At 42.7% G+C, this 10,880-nt stretch overlaps 2 pseudogenes; both read right to left on the reverse strand.

The window, feature by feature from the left end:
- Positions 1–458: 458 nt before the first annotated feature.
- LOC102252476 overlaps positions 459–10,880 on the reverse strand; it is a 53,371-nt pseudogene continuing 42,949 nt past the window's right edge.
- LOC102252777 lies at positions 8,565–9,082 on the reverse strand (annotated as a pseudogene).

Raw genomic sequence — 10,880 nt, forward strand, 5'->3', positions numbered from 1 at the left:
CTGAATCTCAAAAGAATGTGTAGTGTGAAGGAAACCAGTATTTGTTAAAGAATATACACCATATAGTGCAGATAAAATTATGAAAATATGAACAATATTGTAAAGGAAGGAAAATCAATGACTGCTTTAAGAGCAGGGGAAGGTAGAAAGAGAGATTATACAAGGGCAGGAGGGAAATACAGGGTGTAGGAAAAGTAGGTTTAGAGCTGCTGGTATGGAAATTAGTACAATAATAAATAAATAATAAACCTGAGGAAACTCTTCTCTGGCCAGTGAATCTCAGTGGGTTGGGCACCATCCCTTTCCCTGATAGGTCACTAGTTTCATTCCAGGTCAGGACACATGCCTGCCTGGATGCCCTGTAGGTGTCGTGCAGGAGGCAGCAGTTCAGTTTCTTTCTCATAACACCATTTCTCTCCCTCTCTCTCCCTCCCTCTCTTTCTAAAAGGTCAATAAAATATTTCTAAGATATATAAAATATGTATTTAAGAAAAGAGAATAAACTCTGAATTTTGCATACTCATAGCTATAAGCCTATTTTGTCCAAACATGTATATGGGTGACAGATAAGTTGTATTACATGTGATGGTTTTACAGCTTGACCCATACATCCAAGCTCACCAAATAGTACACATGAGAATAGTACATTTTGTTCCATTTCCGTTATAAAGATACCGAAATAAAGCTTTAAAAAGTACTTTCAAATACAGACCTAGATTTTAATGTCTTGTTAGAAAATTAAAATGGAAACCCTATATGGGCTCTACTATCTCTTTCCTAATTTTCTGAGAGGACAAGCCATGACTCAGTGGAAGCAAATATTGTCAAGCAGTGAAGACTATTGCCATCGGAATCAACAGGAATGCTGACTGGTCACAAAAGACACATCCTGGGACTGATTACAGGCTTATCCTGCCTCTCGCTTTGAGGTCTTGCCTGCTGAGCAAACCCTGAGGTGAACACCCTAAATGGGCGAGTGAAATCCAAGAAACTATGACACTATTTTTTCTGCCAATTATTTCAGCCACAGGAGACAGTGATGGAGGTCCTGAGAATGTCTGTACACAAAGATCACACAAGCCATAGCCCACTGACCATGTGTGGATAATATTCTAAAGAGGTGCTTTTCATCTAATTTACTCCAGTCTTTCCCACTCATTATTAACACAGTGTTTCTGTACTAATTGTGGTTCAATCTAAACCTCAGTATCTTACAACAAATGACACCAGGCTATAAAATTTTGCACATGGTGGCACATGACTGCTTTAAAAAATGTGGAGAAGTGCCCTAAACACTGCTGTGAATTATGTAATACATACAGTGTACAGAGCATACAACTTATATTGTTCACAGAAGCAATACAAAGGCCTCCTTTTCTGGGTGACCATGACATCACCAATAATAGAGGAACCAGACAGCAAATTAGAACCACAAAGTCATGCACACTTTCTCTCAAGGCCTTGGTCAGCAACACAAAATTAGTCAATATTGGACAAAGAGTGATTTTTTGCCATCAGGCAGTGCCGTCCAAAAAACAGAAAGTTTGGCATCCCACCACATGCTTACCTCTCCATGCTGACAGATCACTACTTTCCTTTCAATTATCCCAGGCATTAAAAGCACCTTTACAAAAAGAGAGCATAAAAAGAACAGAAGACAGCAAGAGGATTGCAGGTTGGTGAATTGGAACGTGAAACAATTCATCACGGCCTAATGTGAGACCCACAATGTCCCTGAAAGTGGTAGAACTTCTTTGCTGAGGATGGAGGCTCTGGACGAAACCTGGGTCAGGTCAATTCTCACGTCAGAGAGAAAGAATGAAGATCCAGCCAAGACCTTGGATTCTTCATAAATTTCTCAAGCACAAGGGAGAACATAGAGTTCCTTTTCCCTAAGCACGCAGGGGTGGTGACTGATGCACACTGTTCAGGTGATCCAGGTGGTAGAGGAGGTCACTTCAGCCACAAATACTCACAGTGACATCAATGAGGTAGGAGTCCTCGGCAAGTTAGCAAGTGCAATGCAGCTCCTTCAAGCCTCACTTGTACCTCAAACTTATGAGGAATTTCGCACGGTGTATGTTCAGATAAAAGGGGTTTATATTCAGGCAAATGGATTTAAGTCTCCTGCAGTGTTGTAGAGAAAGATAAAACTTCCCCTGCACATTTAAGGCTTTGCTCCAATGTGAACTCTCAGATGTCTAACAAGGCTAGGCTTTCTGCTAAAACATTTCTCACATTTACTACACTCATGAGGCCTTTCTCCAGTGTGATTTCTGTGGTGGTCCATGAGCGAATGTCTTTGCCTAAAGGACTTTCCACAATCACTACACTCATACAGCTTTTCTGCCTTATGAACTCTATGGTGTCGAATGAGGTTAACCTTTCATCTAAAGAACTTCCCACAATCACTACATTCAAAAGGTTTTTTGACAGTGTGAATTCTCTTGTGTTTAGAGAGGTCACTGTTTCTCCTGAAGGACTTGCCACAATCAGCACACTCATATGGCTTTTCTCCAGTGTGAACACGGTGGTGTTCAGTGAGAAGGGAGTTTTGCCTGAAGTACTTTCCACAATCAGTACACTCATAGGGCTTTTCTCTAGCGTGAATTTTTCCATGTTGAATGAGGTGAAAGATTCGTTTAAAAACTTTCCCACATTTGTCACATTCATATTTCACTTCTCCAGAGCAGGCACCCTGATGATGAACAACTTCTGGTTGTGGCTGAAAAATTTCCCACAGTCGCAAGTCTGGGGAAGACTTTTTCCACCAACATAGTCCTGTGAAATCTCACTTCCACTGTGTGGCTCTTCAGTGTTGAGAGGGGCCTGGTGCTGGAGAAGCCCTGACATGACTGGGAAGACTATCCCAACCTCCCTATTAGTTGAAGGCACCCAAGGTAAGTAGAAGCTGCACCTGGTCACAAATGAGGCCCTGTCCATGCCTTCTTTCCAGAGCTTCTCTCTACAGGAATCCCTCTGTTGCTGGTGAGGGTTTGCATTTAAACAGAAGTCTCTCACACATGTGTCAATGAAGAAGGCTTTCTGCTCAAAGTCTGCTGCTTGTGACTCACTCAGGTGCAGAATATCTTTTAAAACAGAGACACACCGCTTACACAGATGGGTCCTCTGGGATGCTGGAGCTGTCTCAGAAGCCCTGACTGGTGACTCTCCTTGTACACATACACTCTGCTCAGAACAGACCTCCTCCTCATCTGTTTTATGCCAGCAACCTGAAAAGAGAGAAATGAGCAGAAACTGAATGTTGACTGTGGTGACAGGCGAAGTTCCATTGGCAAAGTGTTTTGCACATAATATATGGGTTCTATGCAATTGTCTGAAAATAAGAGATGTGCAGGAAGGATTAAAAAGCAGCTGCTGTAAAGGTCTGGGCCTTTGAAGGTCACAAAACAGGGAAGACCTCACCAGAAACATGACACACACATGACAAGGACCACATGGAAGAGAAGATGCATCTCCAGCTCAGTCCTCTGTTAACAGTGCTCAGCAAGGCTGTTCTGCTGATGAGAGGGGCAAGCTGTGCAAAATGTTAGTTATGTCTTCTTCCAAGTAAAATTCACTAAACCAGTATCAGGGATTCAAGGACTACTTAATCATGTGTACCTCATAACACATGTGCAAGTACATGTAGGAGACTACTGAACAGGGAGCAAGGCAGAGGGACAGGTAATGCAAAAAAGTGACAAAGTTGATAGTAGCCATAAGCCAGGAAGTCACAGATGAAATGCAAGTCAGCAAAGTGTCAAGTATGGAAAAGAGAAGGTAGAAATGGGGTGTAGCCATGGCACTTGCCCCTAAACACTTTTGGAAATTAAATTAGCTGGTTCCTGGTACCATCTGACCACCACCATTATGTGATACCTTCCCCCTAGTTGTCACTCAGCATGGCCAGACCTCCTCTGAGACCATCTTGCATGTTCTCCCTGTAGGGAGCCAGGTTTCTCCCTGATCTTCTACTCTACCGATGCACAAATCCTAACTATTCCAAGTATTAATAAAAGACAATGGAGGAGAGCAGCCAGCTCTGGCCCAGAGCAATTTGGCCCGCAACAGTACTCAGTTAAGGTAATACAGTGGGGCCTTGACTTACGAGGAGCTCGTAACTCAAATTACTCGTATGTCAAATCATTAAAGTGAACTAGTGAGACACGTGATGCTGGGCTGATGTTGTGGCATTCACTGTGACGTTCGCTGCGCCAACTAGCGGTGGGGTATCTGAAGCTGGCTCATAACCCGAATTTTAGCTTGCAACTCAAAGCAAAAAATCGGCCAAGAGACGGCTCGTATCTCGAAAAACTCGTTAGTCGGGACACTCATAAGTCAAGGCCCCAGTGTATTACAAACAACAACTGGAGAAGGGTCTTAAAAGAATAGCCCATGGCTCATGTAAGTGAAGAACATAACCTGGCACAGGCTGTCATGAAGCACCTTTCCCTATAGAAAGGGGGAAGAAGTGAATAAATGTCCATATTGTCACCCTCCCAGGGAGAGGAAGAGGAAGATGGAACCCATTAAGCTGCCTGTAAGACTCCCACTTTCCATACACTTTTGGCACTTTTTGAGGAAATGGGTGTCAGGGATGTTCCTAGGTCCATTGGTCAGGGCTCTCCATACAGCTCAGCACCAGCAGCCACAGCACATTTGACAAGACAGTGATGGAAATTAGCAAAACCCATGGTCTGGCTGCGGGAGAGAGAAAGCTATATTTTGAGAATAAAGGAAGAAAAGGCATCACCTCACAAAACTGGTACAATGTGAACATCTTACCTACAGATGAGACAAGTGCAAACACTTCCAGCATCACATCACGAAGTCTCTGAGCCTCATCAAGGAGCCCTCACTCCTCCTGAAAGAAGGCAATGGCCACATCCTCAAAGTCCATATCCTGTTATAATGGAGACAGTTCAGTCTAAGATCAGCTTCTCTCCTAGGTTTTCTTTCATCATAGTCCCCACTCTCCATATCCATCTGCTCCCTCTAATCCCACATCACAGAAAACAGCAGGCCTTGCATCCACCAGTCACTCTCTCCTTATATTCTTACTGATAATGTGTCTTCCCATAGCAATAAAGCAGATGCCCAGATTGATTATACCTGACCTCAGGGCCTCACATTTAGGATCAAAGCAATGGGTGTCAGCAACATAGGGAAGATAAATGTTGGCCATGAAGAGAGATGTGAGTGATTTGACACTGGTCTTGTGGGGCAATATCCTTTTTTTTTTCCATTTGCTGAATTTATTTAAAACAAATCAATTTAGAAATATCATAAACAAAACTTCTGACATGTAAACATATTGCCATGTTCCTGAAACAGATGTTAACACCCGATAAGAGTTAATAATCGTGTGTTAGGAAAGCTGTCCATTAATAAGGCCAGTCTTCAGCAAAACTAAAACCATTTTGTTTCTTTAGTTTTCCTAGACTGACAATGCAATACTGTCAAATCACAATCAAAGAGAATAAAGACACGCTGGATGGATAGATCAGTACCATTGGTTACAGCTAAACAGTTTCATTCTTGATGCCACATAAAAACAATTAAGCCAATCACATCAAATAAATCATGGCTTTTTTCTTTATCACAATTCACTAAGTGATGCTAATTATGGTCCTTGTCAAACACGTTTGGTAAAGGCTATTTACAGTGTACATGGCTGAGCATGCACTATTTATAGTTACAAAGATACCTGCCAGTTTATCACAATAGAATTACACAGTGCCTGAAATGGTGAAACAGCTCCCACAGCATTTAAATTAATAGTTTCAAGCAGGAAACATTCCTTATTTGACCATGATTGCAATAATTACAGGAAAAATTCTTATGAAAACACGAATCCCCTTCAAGAAATTGATGCATATTCTACGCACTACAGGTTAAGGCAGTAAAAAATGTATTCCTGATAACTGGAGGTCTTGACAATGTCAATTAAAGCGGTCTGACTCTAGGTTTCCATTCTCCATCATATACTCAAAGTTCTGTTGTAGAACTAGTTTGTAAAGATTTCATTTTTATAGTCAAAAAGTGTTAGTAATGAAGAGATGACACTGGAAGAAATTGCTAGGGAAAGGAAAAATGTAAGTTACATTTTGCTTGAAAGTTTTCAAATCATAAACAAGAGCATTATTTATGAGTCTCATCTTTGAAAGTATAAAACAAAGACATACAGTTTACCATTCTTAATTTAAAATATATTGTACTTTGAACAATTCAAGTAATGTAAGACTATCAAAAATAAGTTTGTAAGCCGTGTCAACTGCATTTTCAATTAAGAACTTTTTAAAAATTGTAAACTAAACCATGACAGTTTAGTTAAATAAATGATAAATGACTTTTTATTTGCACTTGTGATTCCTTTAATACAAATTGCTACCAACAAATATGTAAAGATATGGCAGATTATGCATTTGATCAAAGCACTTTGATTTAAGCATAAAACAGATTCAAATGGTGTAAGTTCCGTGCATAAGGTTTGAGAAGTTGCCTACGAATTTGTAGGCAACCCTCTCTCTAATCAGAATCCTTTATTCCTCAGTTGCAGAAGAAATAGGGCACAATCTGTTGTAAACAGGGCACTGTTGTAAAACCAGGATAATATTCTTGAATTAAGAACGTTCTCATTAAATTGAAAAGACTTTCCCAAGTGTCTTCCAGCAATGTAGTATATATATTCTGCTGACCTCTTAATTTCATAAATTAACTTTCCTTTGATTCCATTTTTATGGTGGTTGTGTTCACAGTTTTGTCTTAAAAATTGGTTTAAATTTATATAAAACTCTGTACATGTTCACAAATTATTGCATAAACAGCATAATCTTCAAGACAGTGGCTGCAAACACATGTCCTATTCAGGAAAAGAAAATTCACGTTTCCCGCCTGGCTTTTTTCTTCTTTTTTATTTGTTTTGGAGATTCCCAGCTAGTTTCAGACTTGGTTTGTGAAGGAGGAACACTATTTTGCTTAGTATTTGACTTGGATTTATCTGACTCTTGTAGCATTGGTGGCACTTGGGAAGAGCTCTTGTCAGAATCACTTTTTGATAAAATAACAGATGGCTCGGTAGAAACAGTAGGTGGAAGAGTCTTGATAGGCTGGCTATTTTTGATGAGTGTTTCTGCTGGATCACTAGTGCTTATGGTTTTTGAAGAAAAAGCTTTTTCCTGTTTTGGACGGACTTTAGAGGTATTCACTGGAGGCTCTTCTCTACATTTAACCCAGACCATTCATCATCGATATAGGGCTGATTACGGCTAACATCCCACTGATAATCAGAAGTGGTAGACTGAGAAACTGGCTCAGCAGTAGACCCAATGCCGGAAAAAATTGAACAGTCACTCCAACTCCTTCCCCAGTCTTTTTCATTCGCATTAGCATCTCCAGTGTCTTGACCCCAAGCAGATGGCTCAGTTTTCCTCTTGCCTGCAGAAGCAGGTGAAACAGAGTTCCACTTCTCCTCCCCTGCACTTATCTGTGAGGAGAGTTTTATAGACTTTTCATTCCAGCCTCCTCCATTTATAGTGAGGTTTTCATTCAATCCTGAAGAAACCGGTTTTTAAGTCCGAGAGACCAAGATGGCGGCATAGGTAAACACCGGAGACTGCTGCCGCGAACAACCACTTCAAAAATACAACTAAAAGACGGAACGGACATCACCCAGAACCACAGGAAGGCTGGCTGAGGAGAGACTCTTCAACTAGAAGGAAAAATAACAGCACACCGAGGCTCAGAGGAGGCGCAGTGTGGAAAAAACTCAGGTGCGGAGGTGCGCGCGCAAAGCGGGCTGGTGGCTGAGAGCGCGGTTGTCGTTTTCGGTCAGGGGGGAGTCTCAGACTCTGAGCTCCAGATACGGGCGAATCGCTGGGGACTCGGACCCAAACGGGAGAAGCGGGAGTGTCTGGCATCAGTTGGAAGGCAGCTTTCCCTCCGAGGTTTGCAGCGGTTCCGGGGGTTCTGAGAAGCAGAGCCTCTGGGAACAGGACTGAGGGCACCATAACGGCTCCCTCCGCCCGCCCTGTTGAGCCCGCCCCGCCCAAGCCCTGCGCAGAGCCATTTGCCAGATCGCCTCAGGCAAAGGCTAGATTAGCACCTCCCCAGAGGACAGAAGTTTTCCGCGGCAGACACAGCTGATTCACACAGCCAGTCGGCCTGGTGGTCAAATCCCTCTAGTATTAACTACAACAATCAAGGCTCAACTAGAACAAGACTGCGCACAAAGACCACTAGGGGGTGCACCAAGAAAGCATAAAAAATGCGGAGACAAAAAAACATGACAGAAATGGAGGATATAGAGCTAAAAATCGCAATTTTGAGGGCTTGCAAAAATGTGCTAGAAGCTGTCAATAAACTTGAGGAGAGAGTCACGAAAACTAATGAGACCCTCGATGCTATGATAAAGAACCAACTAGAAATTAAGCATACACGGACTGAAATAAAGAATATTATACAGACACCCAATAGCAGACCAGAGGAGCGCAAGAATCAAGTCAAAGATTTGAAATGCGAAGAAGCAAAAAACACCCAACCGGAAAAGCAAAATGAAATTTCTTCTTTTTCTTTTTAGATTTCCCGGTTGAAAGAGCACCCTCTCCTTTTTCTTTATCGTCATCTGAAACTTTTAGATCATCAGGAACTGGCTCCTGGGACTACTGGGCTCGTTCTTCATCTACCCAATTCCCCCACTCTTCTGCTGGTGCATTCCAATCAGAGCTGGGATCAGCAGAAGACCATTTAACCCAGACCATTCATCATCGATATAGGGCTGATTACGGCTAACATCCCACTGATAATCAGAAGTGGTAGACTGAGAAACTGGCTCAGCAGTAGACCCAATGCCGGAAAAAATTGAACAGTCACTCCAACTCCTTCCCCAGTCTTTTTCATTCACATTAGCATCTCCAGTGTCTTGACCCCAAGCAGATGGCTCAGTTTTCCTCTTGCCTGCAGAAGCAGGTGAAACAGAGTTCCACTTCTCCTCCCCTGCACTTATCTGTGAGGAGAGTTTTATAGACTTTTCATTCCAGCCTCCTCCATTTATAGTGAGGTTTTCATTCAATCCTGAAGAAACCGGTTTTTAAGTCCGAGAGACCAAGATGGCGGCATAGGTAAACACCACAGACTGCTGCCGCAAACAACCACTTCAAAAATACAACTAAAAGACGGAACGGACATCACCCAGAACCACAGGAAGGCTGGCTGAGGAGAGACTCTTCAACTAGAAGGAAAAATAACAGCACACCGAGGCTCAGAGGAGGCGCAGTGTGGAAAAAACTCAGGTGCGGAGGTGCGCGCGCAAAGCGGGCTGGTGGCTGAGAGCGCGGTTGTCGTTTTCGGTCAGGGGGGAGTCTCAGACTCTGAGCTCCAGATACGGGCGAATCGCTGGGGACTCGGACCCAAACGGGAGAAGCGGGAGTGTCTGGCATCAGTTGGAAGGCAGCTTTCTCTCCGAGGTTTGCAGCAGTTCCTGGGGTTCTGAGAAGCAGAGCCTCTGGGAACAGGACTGAGGGCACCATAACGGCTCCCTCCGCCCGCCCTGTTGAGCCCGCCCCGCCCAAGCCCTGCGCAGAGCCATTTGCCGGATCGCCTCAGGCAAAGGCTAGATTAGCACCTCCCCAGAGGACAGAAGTTTTCCGCGGCAGACACAGCTGATTCACACAGCCAGTCGGCCTGGTGGTCAAATCCCTCTAGTATTAACTACAACAATCAAGGCTCAACTAGAACAAGACTGCGCACAAAGACCACTAGGGGGTGCACCAAGAAAGCATAAAAAATGCGGAGACAAAAAAACATGACAGAAATGGAGGATATAGAGCTAAAAATCGCAATTTTGAGGGCTTGCAAAAATGTGCTAGAAGCTGTCAATAAACTTGAGGAGAGAGTCACGAAAACTAATGAGACCCTCGATGCTATGATAAAGAACCAACTAGAAATTAAGCATACACGGACTGAAATAAAGAATATTATACAGACACCCAATAGCAGACCAGAGGAGCGCAAGAATCAAGTCAAAGATTTGAAATGCGAAGAAGCAAAAAACACCCAACCGGAAAAGCAAAATGAAAAAAGAATCCGAAAATATGAAGATAGTGTAAGGAGCCTCTGGGACAGCTTCAAGCGTACAAACATCAGAATAATTGGGGTGCCAGAAGATGAGAGACAGCAAGATATTGAAAACCTATTTGAAGAAATAATGGCAGAAAACTTCCCCCACCTGGTGAAAGAAATGGACTTACAGGTCCAAGAAGCGCAGAGAACCCCAAACAAAAGGAATCCAAAGAGGACCACACCAAGACACATCATAATTAAAATGCCAAGAGCAAAAGACAAAGAGAGAATCTTAAAAGCAGCAAGAGAAAGAGACTCAATTACCTACAAGGGAATACCCATACGACTGTCAGCTGATTTCTCAACAGAAACTTTGCAGGCCAGAAGGGAATGGCAAGAAATATTCAAAGTGATGAATACCAAGAACCTACAACCAAGAATACTTTATCCAGCAAAGCTATCATTCAGAATTGAAGGTCAGATAAAGAGCTTCACAGATAAGGAAAAGCTAAAGGAGTTCATCACCACTAAACCAGTATTATACGAAATGCTGAAAGGTATCCTTTAAGAAGAGGAAGAAGAAAAAGGTAAAGATACAAATTGTGAACAACAAACATGCATCTATCAACAAGTGAATCTAAGAATCAAGTGAATAAATAATCTGATGTACAGAATGAACTGGTGATTATAATGAATCAGGGACATAGAAAGGGAATGGACTGACTATTCTTGGGGGGGAAAGGGGAATGGGAGATGCGGGAAGAAACTGGACAAAAATCGTGCACCTATGGATGAGGACAGTGGATGGGGAGTGAGGG

The sequence above is a fragment of the Myotis brandtii genome, unplaced genomic scaffold (assembly GCF_000412655.1).
Source record: "Myotis brandtii unplaced genomic scaffold, ASM41265v1 scaffold22, whole genome shotgun sequence".
In the NCBI taxonomy this organism is placed as follows: Eukaryota; Metazoa; Chordata; class Mammalia; order Chiroptera; family Vespertilionidae; genus Myotis; species Myotis brandtii.